The sequence below is a fragment of the Ambystoma mexicanum genome, chromosome 9 (genome assembly GCF_040938575.1).
Source record: "Ambystoma mexicanum isolate Mex_15411 chromosome 9, UKY_AmexF1_1, whole genome shotgun sequence".
Taxonomy (NCBI): Eukaryota; Metazoa; Chordata; class Amphibia; order Caudata; family Ambystomatidae; genus Ambystoma; species Ambystoma mexicanum.
This window is the reverse complement of record NC_090931.1, coordinates 959,373,341-959,383,950: the sequence shown is the minus strand read 5'-3', so window position 1 is coordinate 959,383,950 and position 10,610 is coordinate 959,373,341.

Here is a 10,610-nt window from a genome sequence, read left to right as displayed (position 1 = left end):
GAGTGACTCTTCTCATATCCACAGCCAGTTGGGGGCAAGGATGGAGCTCAGTTCTTTATATCCCCAGCCATCGGGGCCCAGTGTCTTACCTGAGGGGAGGGATTTAATGGCTTCTATGATTTCATCAGTAGTGAGGGGCTGATGTATTGCCAATCGGGCCTCATCCGAGACCGTTGTTAGCGGTATACCATCTAAATATGACTCGCATTCTGCAGGCGTACAGTTATCTGAATTAGCATACAGGGATTTATAAAATCTGTAAAATTCAGAGTTAACCTCATCCGGAGTGTTTAGGGTATGACCCGAGGAGCCAAGAGTCCCAGAAATGTGTTGCACCCTGGATTTGCTTTTGACCGCATTTGCCAACTGGCGGACCGGTCTATCGGCCTCACCATATCTCCTGGCCTGCACAGGATTATAAAGCAAACGGACCTCTCTATCAGCGAGTTCCCTGAACCTCAGTAGATTACCTTTTACAAAGCCCAGGAGTGCCCGGTCATGCGTATTGCCATATTCGTCTTCAAGTTTTTTAAGGTCAGTTTTCACCCCATACATTTCTTTCCTAGTTTCACGTAGAGTCCCGGAGGCTATGGAGATGATCTCCCCCTAATCCACACTTTAAAGGTTTCCCATACCGTGCTATGGCGCTGTACCGACCCATCATTCCTCTGGAAGAAATCAACCGTCCCAATGTGCAACCCCTCAAGGAATATTAGGTCAATCAGGCAGGAGGGGGGCATGCGCCAGAGTAGTCGTGCAGTGGCTCACGCGCTCCACTCGAGGGTTAGTATAATGAGGGAATGGTCTGAGATCGTACGAGGGAGAATCTTAGCTTCTACCACACGTGGCATTAATGTGGTGGGGACTAACCAAAAGTCAGTTCTAGAGTGGGTGTCATGAACTGTGGAATAGAATGTGTATTCTCGACTGGTTGGGTTCCGGTCATGCCATGCATCAGTCAGCTCCAAGTGTCTCGTCACATTCAACAACATTCGACCTGCAGCGGAGAGTTCCCTTTGTGTGGCCCTAGATCTGTCCATGACGCAGTCCAAGATCAGATTGAATTCCCCCCCCCCCGTTCACATGTAATGTTTGGGCAGGGGCTGCCAAGAATATCCAAGATCTGACCATAGAATTGAGGGTCATCGACGTTGGAACCGTACGTGTTTATCAATGTCGTAGTGACACCCGCCAATTCGCCCCATCAGATAACATATCTACCCAGTGGATCTATGCTACGTTTGGTCTCTTGGAATGGTATGGAGCGATGTATCAACGTCAGTACTCCACGGGACTGGGTCAAGTAATTAGTATAGCACCGTTGAGGGCCCCTTGCTTTTGCAAATGTATCGTTGATGACCCCTTGGGCATCTGTCTCCTGCAACATTACAGCTCTGGGGTATGTCTGTTAATGTAGGCAGCTACCTTACGTGCCTTAATGGGGTGAATGAGTCCACGTATATTCCATGTTAGAAACGTTAGTACTCAGCATAGGTGGGGTGTCTGAGATCGATGCCCGGCTGCAGTCGGGCTATTTCTGGGATGCTATCGTATATCGTGTTCGAGGTGTTGTCTTCACTGAATTTCCATTTGCACACAAACTCCTAACTGTTGGCCACCAAAACTTAAACAGGGTGGACCAATCTGGTCTAAACATTTGCAGTTGCAATCTTCCCCAACCCACCCCTCCAACCCTCCACCACATCATCTCCCTCAACACTTGCCCAGCCGCATTGCTGGATTAGGACCAGCCCCCGGGGGGGCAGTCGTTTTCGCTGTTGTCCAGACCATTATTATTAATTGGGGATCTGCAACCCGCATCCCGGGCTCTTATAGGCAGTGGGATAGAAATTTTAGATTCAATATATGCCGCAGCTTCGTCAGGGTATTCGAAGAAATGTGCCCTCCTACCATGTTGTATACCTAGTTTTGCCGGGTATATCAGGGCATATTGAACTCGGCGGATGCGCAGCAGTTTCTTGACTGAATCAATTGACTTATGTCAAAACAGTGTTTTCAGCATCCTTTCAACAAATTACTCCATTGGGCCCTTACAGGAGGCCTCTGGAATCTCAACAATGCAGATATTGTTCCTCCGTGACCTGGATTCCAGGTCGTTGAATTTGTTGAATTCTTGCTGCAGGTGTGCGATGTCACGGTCATGTTTCAGTGTTGTCCTCCGTCTCACTTACTCTCGTCTCCACTTCAGTGATGCGAGCCCCTTCCTTTTCAAGCTTGGATGTCAAAGAACCAATAGTTGAGACAATATCATCAAGTTTGAGATTTACGACCAAGAGGCCATTTTGCATTGCCGGGAGGAGATGGTTTTCCCTGGTAGCTTGGGATGCCAAGGGGCCCTCCTCGCCGGCTGTTGTTGCAACTGGGTCTGGGTCCCTAGCAGGGTTACTCGTGAATGTGTCCATTGGACCCTTCTTTTTGGATCCCGCTCCCTTTGTCATGTTGGCCACAAACACGAATCTGCACCAATATCAGAGAGGTGGTCGGCTGGAGGTCTTGACAGTGTCGTATGGCTTGACCTCCACAGGGAGATGTTTGTTCTCCTCATGGCAGAGGGTTAGATAGTGGCTAGCAGCCAGAGGCCAACTTAAATGAGTCAGTGGGGGCATCCACAGCCAGCACGAGGGACAGCAGGCACCCAGTCAGTGAGCCGGGACCAGACAATTGAGTATTGCCGCCCGAAGGGAAGACGCGTAGGGCACTGAACACCAGGTGTCAGCCGGCACAGGTGTTGCACAGAGCACGCAGGTCGCACTATATTGGTTGAGCACCAATTGGTGTTATTTGGTATGCGTTGCAGGGGTGTCGTGCCTCAAAGCCAGTGTCTGCGAGTGTCTCTTTAGGCCAGGGACAAACACGCTCAGCTCTCCCAGCGCAGTAGATCGGGCCACTGCAGGCCGCTGTACCAATCAGTTTGTTATTGCCACATGTGCCAACTGGATCACAGTAGGGGACCAGGTGCTGCCCAGCAGCAGGCCCACTGACGGGGTTAGGCAGATTAAGTTAGAAGGGCGCTTTTCGCCTCAGTCCTGGCTCGAGAAAACAGCGCAGGGTCCCACCCAGCGCGCACCAGGTTCTTGGTTGCTATAAATGTGAGAGACAGTCACCAAGCCTGCTACCCGCAGGACGCAGCCCAGCATTTCTATGCATAGGGTCCGGAGTGCTGTGTAAGAGGTCTGCGCTATGCCCGGTTAAGCGCATACTATGTCACTGATTGCAAAGTTTAGGAGGGCGAGCCTCCGAGCTAGCGGCGCAAAGGATCAGGATCGCCATGTTTAATGGATAGATTTGCCCCAGGCGTGGGTCTTTTCGGCAGAATGTGGGCAGAACTGCAGGCCCAGCACAGGGTCAGCACAGGGTCAGCCACACTACCCTCCTCAGCCCTGGGCCCATCCACATGTGCCCAGAACCCCCAGTAGGCCAGGGGCAAATGAGTGCAACAGCACGAAACCCACTCACCCACCTGCAGAGGCACGGGCCCGGGTCACCACGCCTGCCAGTTCTCTCTCAGCACTCCTCCACAGCTGAGTTGCGGCTGCCGGGCGGGGGCCCAGAGGCAAGCGCAGTCTGCTCATGTGAGGATCTTCGTTGCGTCCAGTTGGCCGTTGATCCCCGGTGCAGCACAAGAACTCTGTCGCCAAGCCTCCAGGGGGGGAGCGGCGAGCAGGAGTCAAGGCACTGAAGCTAGGTCCGGGTTGTTGGCGCGACAGCTGTAGCCTCTCAGCGGGCCACCCTGTGTCCCGTAGCAGCCTATACCCACGGCAGGCGCCCGAGGTGTGCAGGGAGCCCACAGACCTCCGGACACAGGGGAGACCCCATGGCAGTGAGTTGCAGGTGTGAGGGATCGGGGCCGCACCTCCAGCCAGCGCGGTCCGAGATCCCACCGCTGGTGTCTCGCCACGCCCCTGGGCTCATCCTGGACGCAGTCCAGCAGCTCCAGTCCACGTTGTGTCCCCCCAGAGTTCGCCCCTCACTCCGCTGCAAGAGCGCCCATTGTCGCCCTACAGCCAGCCCAGCCACACAGTGGGTTGTAGTGCTACTCGGGAGGTTTTGCCACCAGGACACCTCAGCTCCTCAGACATCTGTCAGCCAGCGAGGGGGTGCGCAACCCAGCAGGGACAGAGGGAGGGATGGTGAACTCGGCCGCAGTGTGCCAAATCCACCCTACTCTTCACTCGGCTCTGTTGGCAGCAGACTCAGGTATTCAGATGAGCATTGTGCAGGCACGGCGCAGCGGTTTCACACGGAATTTCACCCACCGGTGCTCATAGCCTTAAGGAACATCAGGCTGGAATCTGATAGCAGGCTACTACACAGGCAAGTTCAGATTTTTGCGAGGCTGGAGTTCATCTCTCAGTCAGCCATCTTGATGGCTGCTCAACAGCGCCCCTGTGATGTTGAATAAGAACAAGTTACTCTCTTACCTGGTAACGTTCTTTCGATGGGATGGTCCGACGATGTATTCCATATCTATGACAGTAATCACCACAGCTGTGCTGCTTCGGAAAATCTTTTGGCGTCTGCGTCGATGACGTCGATACGTCGTCCTCGAGGACCTCCTCCGACGTCACCAGATGTTACAATTAGGACGCACGACGCCCATAGCCTCAGTTGTAGTTTTTTTCCCAGAACATGTGGCACCAATCTTCTGCCAGTATGACCACAGAAAGCCTTGCGGAAACGTAAGCTGCAATCGCATAAGAAATCCTGTACGGAGGGAGCGATATGGAATACGTCGTCGGACCATCCCATCGAAAGAACGTTACCAGGTAAGAGAGTAACTTGTTCTTCGAGGGGATCGAGTCCTCCGACGTATTCCATATCTATGACAGACTCCCAAAGCAGTACCAACGTAATAAGCTCTCCTAGGATCCAGCGTATGGAGCCTCTCCTCTTCCTTACCAGAATGTGGAGGAGGATAAAATGCCGGAAGAATAACCTTCTGGCTTAAATGGAATTCCGACACCACCTTCGGAAGAAAGGAAGGACGAACTCTAAGGACAACCCTGTCCTTATGAAACACAGTGAAGGGTGGCTTAACTGAAAGTGCCTGTAACTCACTCACTCTGCGAGCGGAGGTGACTGCAACTAAAAATACAGTTTTAAGAGTTAACAGTCTCAAAGGGAATGAATGCAAAGGCTCAAAGGGACCACCCATTAGAAACTTGGGAACAAGGTTCAGATCCCAACCAGGCACCTGGAAAGGTGACGGAGGGAACACATTAGTGAGCCCTTTCAGAAACTGAGAAATTAAAGGGATTTTAAAATAAGAACACTCCTCAGATGAGCGCTTAAATATAGACAGTGCCGCCAGGTAACCTTTAACGGTACCCACTTGCGGGCCCTTGTGGGCCAAATAAAGCAAAAAAGACAGAACTATAGGAATGTCACATGAAAAAGGATCCACATTCTGAACCCTGCACCAGTCGCAGAACTTTCTCCAACGGCAACGGTACAGGGACTTTGTTGCCGGCCGTCTGGCCGAAAGCAACACCTCCATCACGTCTTCAGGGAGGTCCCAATCCTTATACCTCAACCTTTCAGAAGCCAAGCATGAAGGTTGCGGGATCTGACATCTGGATGGAGAACCTGACCCCCCCTCCCGTGAGAGCAGATCGTCTCGGTTGGGAAGACGACATGGAGGGCAGATGGACAAGTCGAGAAGGCCCGGGTACCACGTCCTCCTGGCCCATGCCGGAGCAATGAGGATCATCCGGGAACCGAACCTCCGTAGCACTTGCGGAATGACAGGGACTGGAGGAAACGTGTACAGCAGTGGGAAGGACCACTCCACTACAAATGCGTCTCCTAAAGCTCCTCTTGGAGGAAATTCCCACGAGCAGAACCTTTCGCACTTCCTGCTGACACTGGAGGCGAAGAGATCCAATTGAGGGGCCCCCCAAAGTGCGAAGATCCTCCAGAGAATCTCCTGAGCCAGCTCCCACTCGTGAGAGATCGTGCTCTGCCTGCTCAGAGCATCCACCGTCTCGTTCTCGTCTCCGGCCAGATGAACTGCCGGGATCGAAATTTCCAGCTGGATGGCCCAGAACCAGAGCTGCATCGCCTCCCTGCACAGAGAAAGTGACCCTGCCCCCCCTTTTTGTTGAGGTAGTGCATGGCCACTGTGTTGTCCGTCAGAATCAGGACATTCTTTCCTCGCACAGCCGGCAGAAAAGCCTTCAGGCTAAGCCTGACGGCCTTCAGCTCCAAAAGATTGATATGGAGTCTGGACGCCGACGGAGACCAACGACCGCTGACTGTCAACTCGTTGGCATGAGCTCCCCATCCCGTGAGGGATGCTTCCGTCACGATCATCACCTCCGGCCAGGGTAGCCAAAAAGGAACCCCCTTCATCAGATTGCCTTCGACGGCCCACCACAGAAGGTCCTGGGCAACCGAGGACGGCACCTGAACAGGGTCCGACATGCTGCCGGAGGACTGAGACCACTGGAGCTTGAGTGCCCATTGCAAAGATCTCATCCGCAACCTGACCTCTGGCACCAGAAGAATGCAGGATGCCATGAGGCCGAGCAATCTCAAGAACTCGAACGCTGGGAGACTCTGGGCAAGCTGAACCCTGTGCACCATCTGCTGAATGTGATGAGCCCTCACTGGGGAGGAAAACAGTGCCCCAGGGATGTGTTGGACACTGCTCCGATGTACTGGAGCCGCTGAGTTGGCGTCAAGTGGGACTTAAGTTGAGGGAGAAGCCCAGCCTGTGAAGGGAGTGGCAGGTGACGGACAGATGATCCAGGACTTGCTCGGGAGACCGTGCCCTGATCAACCAATCATCGAGGTAGGGGTAGACGTGAATCCCCCCCTTTCCTGAGATACGCTGCCACCACCACCATGAGCTTGGTGAAAACCCTCGGGGCGGAGGTCAATCCGAATGGCAGGACCCGAAACTGAAAGTGCGAGATGCCAACCGCGAACCTCAGGTACTTCTTGTGCTTGGGATGGATTGGCACATGAAAATAAGAGTCCTTGTGGTCGAGAGACACCAACCAGTCCTTAAATTGAAGGGCCTGGAGGACTTGAGAGAGAGAAAGTAACCATCTTGAACTTGTCCTTCCAGAGGAGTTTGTTCAAACCGCGGAAGTCCATGATGGGTCGCAATCCCCTGTCTTTCTTCAAAAAAAATAAATAAATAAGGGGAAAACCATCCCTTGTTCCTCTCCGCTACAGGCACCAGTTCTATGGCGCCTTTCTCCAGCAGGGATTGAATTTACTGCGCAAGGAGCTGATCCGGACTCTTCAAAGAGAGATTCCCTGGTGGATTGTCGTGAGGCCTCTGCTGGAAAGGAAGACAGTAGCCATGGGCTATGATCTCCAGAACCCACACATCTGAAGTAATGGCACGCCATTCTACAAGATGCTGCGCCAGCCTTCCCCCAACCGGCGAAGCATGGGCCTCATGACTCAGTAGAAACGGCTGCGGCGTTGCCTGAGGGCAAAGAGGCAACTGCTTGCGCGGCCTTGGCACATAGAGTACCTTGTTTTCCACCTCTGGCACTCCTACGGTTGCCCCTTTGACTTGCAGCTCCTCTCGCTTTACTAAAGGATGAGTAATAACGAAAGGAACCTCCCCTCCACTGCTGTCCTTTAGGACGAAAAGGTGGAGGTTGGCAGACTGCAGCGCCCAACGACTTTGCTGCAGCTTTGGAGGTCTGCAACCTCTCAAGGCTCTCGTCAGCCTCGCTGCCAAAAAGATGTTCACCATCAAAGGGCATGTTGAGGAGCCTGGCTTGCACATCAGGAGCAAACCCCGACTTCCTCAACCACGCAAACCTGCGTATCACGGTGCTCGCCGCCATGGACCGGCTGACACAGTCTGCCATGTCCAAACCCGATTGAACAGACTCACACATAGCATCCTTGCCATCCTGAATAATAGCAAGAAAACCATCCCGTTCGTCCCATTTGGGAATATGTTCAGCCGCTAAGGAAATACAGTTCCACAGAGTGTGCATGAAACGTGACAAGGCACATACGGAGTTGGCTGCCTAAAGAGCCATACTGTCATGATGCCCGCTCCCGGGGAGCCGGTTCAAGCCCGGCGTCCCCGAAAGCGGACATCCAGTCCCCAAGGAAGGACCCAGCAACCCCATATAGGGGCCCTTTGGACAGTGTCCTGGCGCCTATGGCGCCAGGCTCATAAAAGACATCAGTCCTGGCGCCATAGGCGCCAGGCTCATTATGGGAATGCTTGGGTGCACTTACCTGATGCAGACCATGCTGCAGGATCCCGGCCTCCTTGAGGCCTGAAAGGAACTACTTTACCTGTGGGACTAATTTACCATCCGGGCATGGTCGGGGAAGGATACATACCTGGAACTTCTTCCAAGGCTATTTAAACCCCACCCGAACAGCCACACGTGCTTCGCGTTGTTCTGCATCTAGCAGCTGGACGCTCACCGTGTCTGCTCCTGCATCCTGACTTCTGCCACGCCTGCCAGCATCCTGGATCACCTGCAAAGGAAGAGAAGAAGAGAACAGAAGAAGGAAAGGTCCTTACCTGCTAAAGCCGCATCCCGGAGACATCTCGCCGACAATCCTGAAAAGGAAGACTTTAATTTAAAAGCTCATCGCGTCGATCGCTGCAGCGCCGCATTCCATAAACCTTTACAGGGCGCCTCCATGTTCAGCAGCGATCATCCGGATTCGCAGTCACGCCCCAGCGCCTAGGGAGAAAAAGACCTGAACAAAAGGTGAGAGAGAGAAGGGAATAAGGAAAGCTAAATCTCCATGTTAAGACTTACCTGTTGATTCATTCCCTCTTCATTTCGGGTCCGCGCCGCATCCTGGCATTTCCGGACCCCGGCCCCGAAGGGGAAAAAGAGACATCAGCGTTAATGAGCGAATGAAAAGACATTACCAAAAAACGCTCATTAAAGACTTACCTGATTTCTACAAGAATTTCACCTCTCATCTGGGGTCGGTGCCTGTTCCCCGGCATTCCGTACCCCGGCCCCTATGGGGAAAAAGACACTAGCATTAGTACATTAATGCATGGACACAAGGGGAACCTCTCATCAAAAAACTTACCTGGAAGCCAAGCAAGTTTGGTTCTCACCAATCCGAAAATCCAGTGAAGTAACTGGATACCAACGCGCCCCTGCATCAGAAGCAGGATGGAGAGCTCGTCCTTCCAGACCCTAAGGTGAGACGCTACTAGAAATCACAGAAGGGTTTCAAGGAGGGTGAGAGGGGAAAGTGGGAGGCCGATTGCCTTACCCCGCAGACAGTTAATCCCCTATTTTCGCCTACAGAAGGATACTTCTGCGAGCCAGACAAGCCAGATTTGGGGGCCCGGTCCAGTCCGTCTTCCGAACCCTGCGCATCACCTTAGAAGAGGTTACAGCAGCGCGAACCAGGCCAGCGCCTCCGTGGGAGTCAGGTGAGCGTAACACATACCCCCTGAAGAAAACACTTTCTTCGCCCAGCCATCAAAACGCTTGTCGTCCCCATCAGGAGGGATGGTAGGATACGACACCTGCTTTGCTGGGGCCGTAGCCGCCTGCACCACCAAACTCTCCGGAGAGGGGTGCATGGTCAAGTAGCAGGAGTCACTACTGGCTGGGCGGTATTTTCGCGGCAAAGACTTGCCCACTGCCGGGAGACTCTCCGGAGCAGTCCAAGCCGCTGGCACTCTTCTTTGCAGAGCCATATGGAATGGCAGTACCGGGTCAGTGGGTGGACCTTGGTCGAGGATATCAGTCAGGTCATCCTGCACAAAATCAACTGGGGGCACCGTCCACCCCAAGTAGTCCGTGACCTTCGACATAAGGCGCCGGTACGATGACTCGGCATGGGTGCCAGGCTCAGGCCTACAGAACTCCACCTCCGGAGAGGTGTCCAGACCACTGGCGTCATGCAGTGACTGACGCAAGCCCTCAATCTGGCTATGACCAGAAAGAATCTCATCTGGTACTGTGTCCGGAACCAACCCATCTTCAGAACCCTCTTTCACCTCAGAAATATACTCCACAGGCTGGAAAGTGGGCAATGAATAAGGGAGAAAGACATGTTTTGCCTTGGCCAGAGCCTTTCTAGGGGTTCCCCCGTGCCACGGGGTACCTCCGACACCACAGCCTCGAAAGGCGTCAAGGGCATTGAGTGAAACGGCGTCGATGTCAAGTGAATCGGCGTCGACGTCCAGCGCGGCGCCGACAGCATTGACGGCTTCGACACAGGCCTCGAGGGCAGAGCCCCGAGCGTGTTCTTCGACAGCCTGGGCAGCAATGGCGTCGATGACTTCCTCAGAGGCTGAGCCTTGAGAGAGTCCGTTGACGACCTCGGCGCCACTGGCGTCGACGTTTTCTTCGAAGACTTCACAGGTGCACACGGGCTCGAGCGCATCGAGGACTGGGACGTGTAACGGGCATGACTGGAACGATTCCCCTTGTCCGAGCGGGACCTCTCCCGCGAATCGTGCCGACGACCCGAGCCCGAAGGCGTACGAGCGGTGTCTCCAGTATGGTCACGACCGATCCCTCTCGGAGGCGCGGATGGACCGGTGCCCTGCGATTCAAGAATCGCCAACATTTTCTTCCCTAAGGAAGCCCATTCCTCCGGAGAGGAACGCTTGGTGG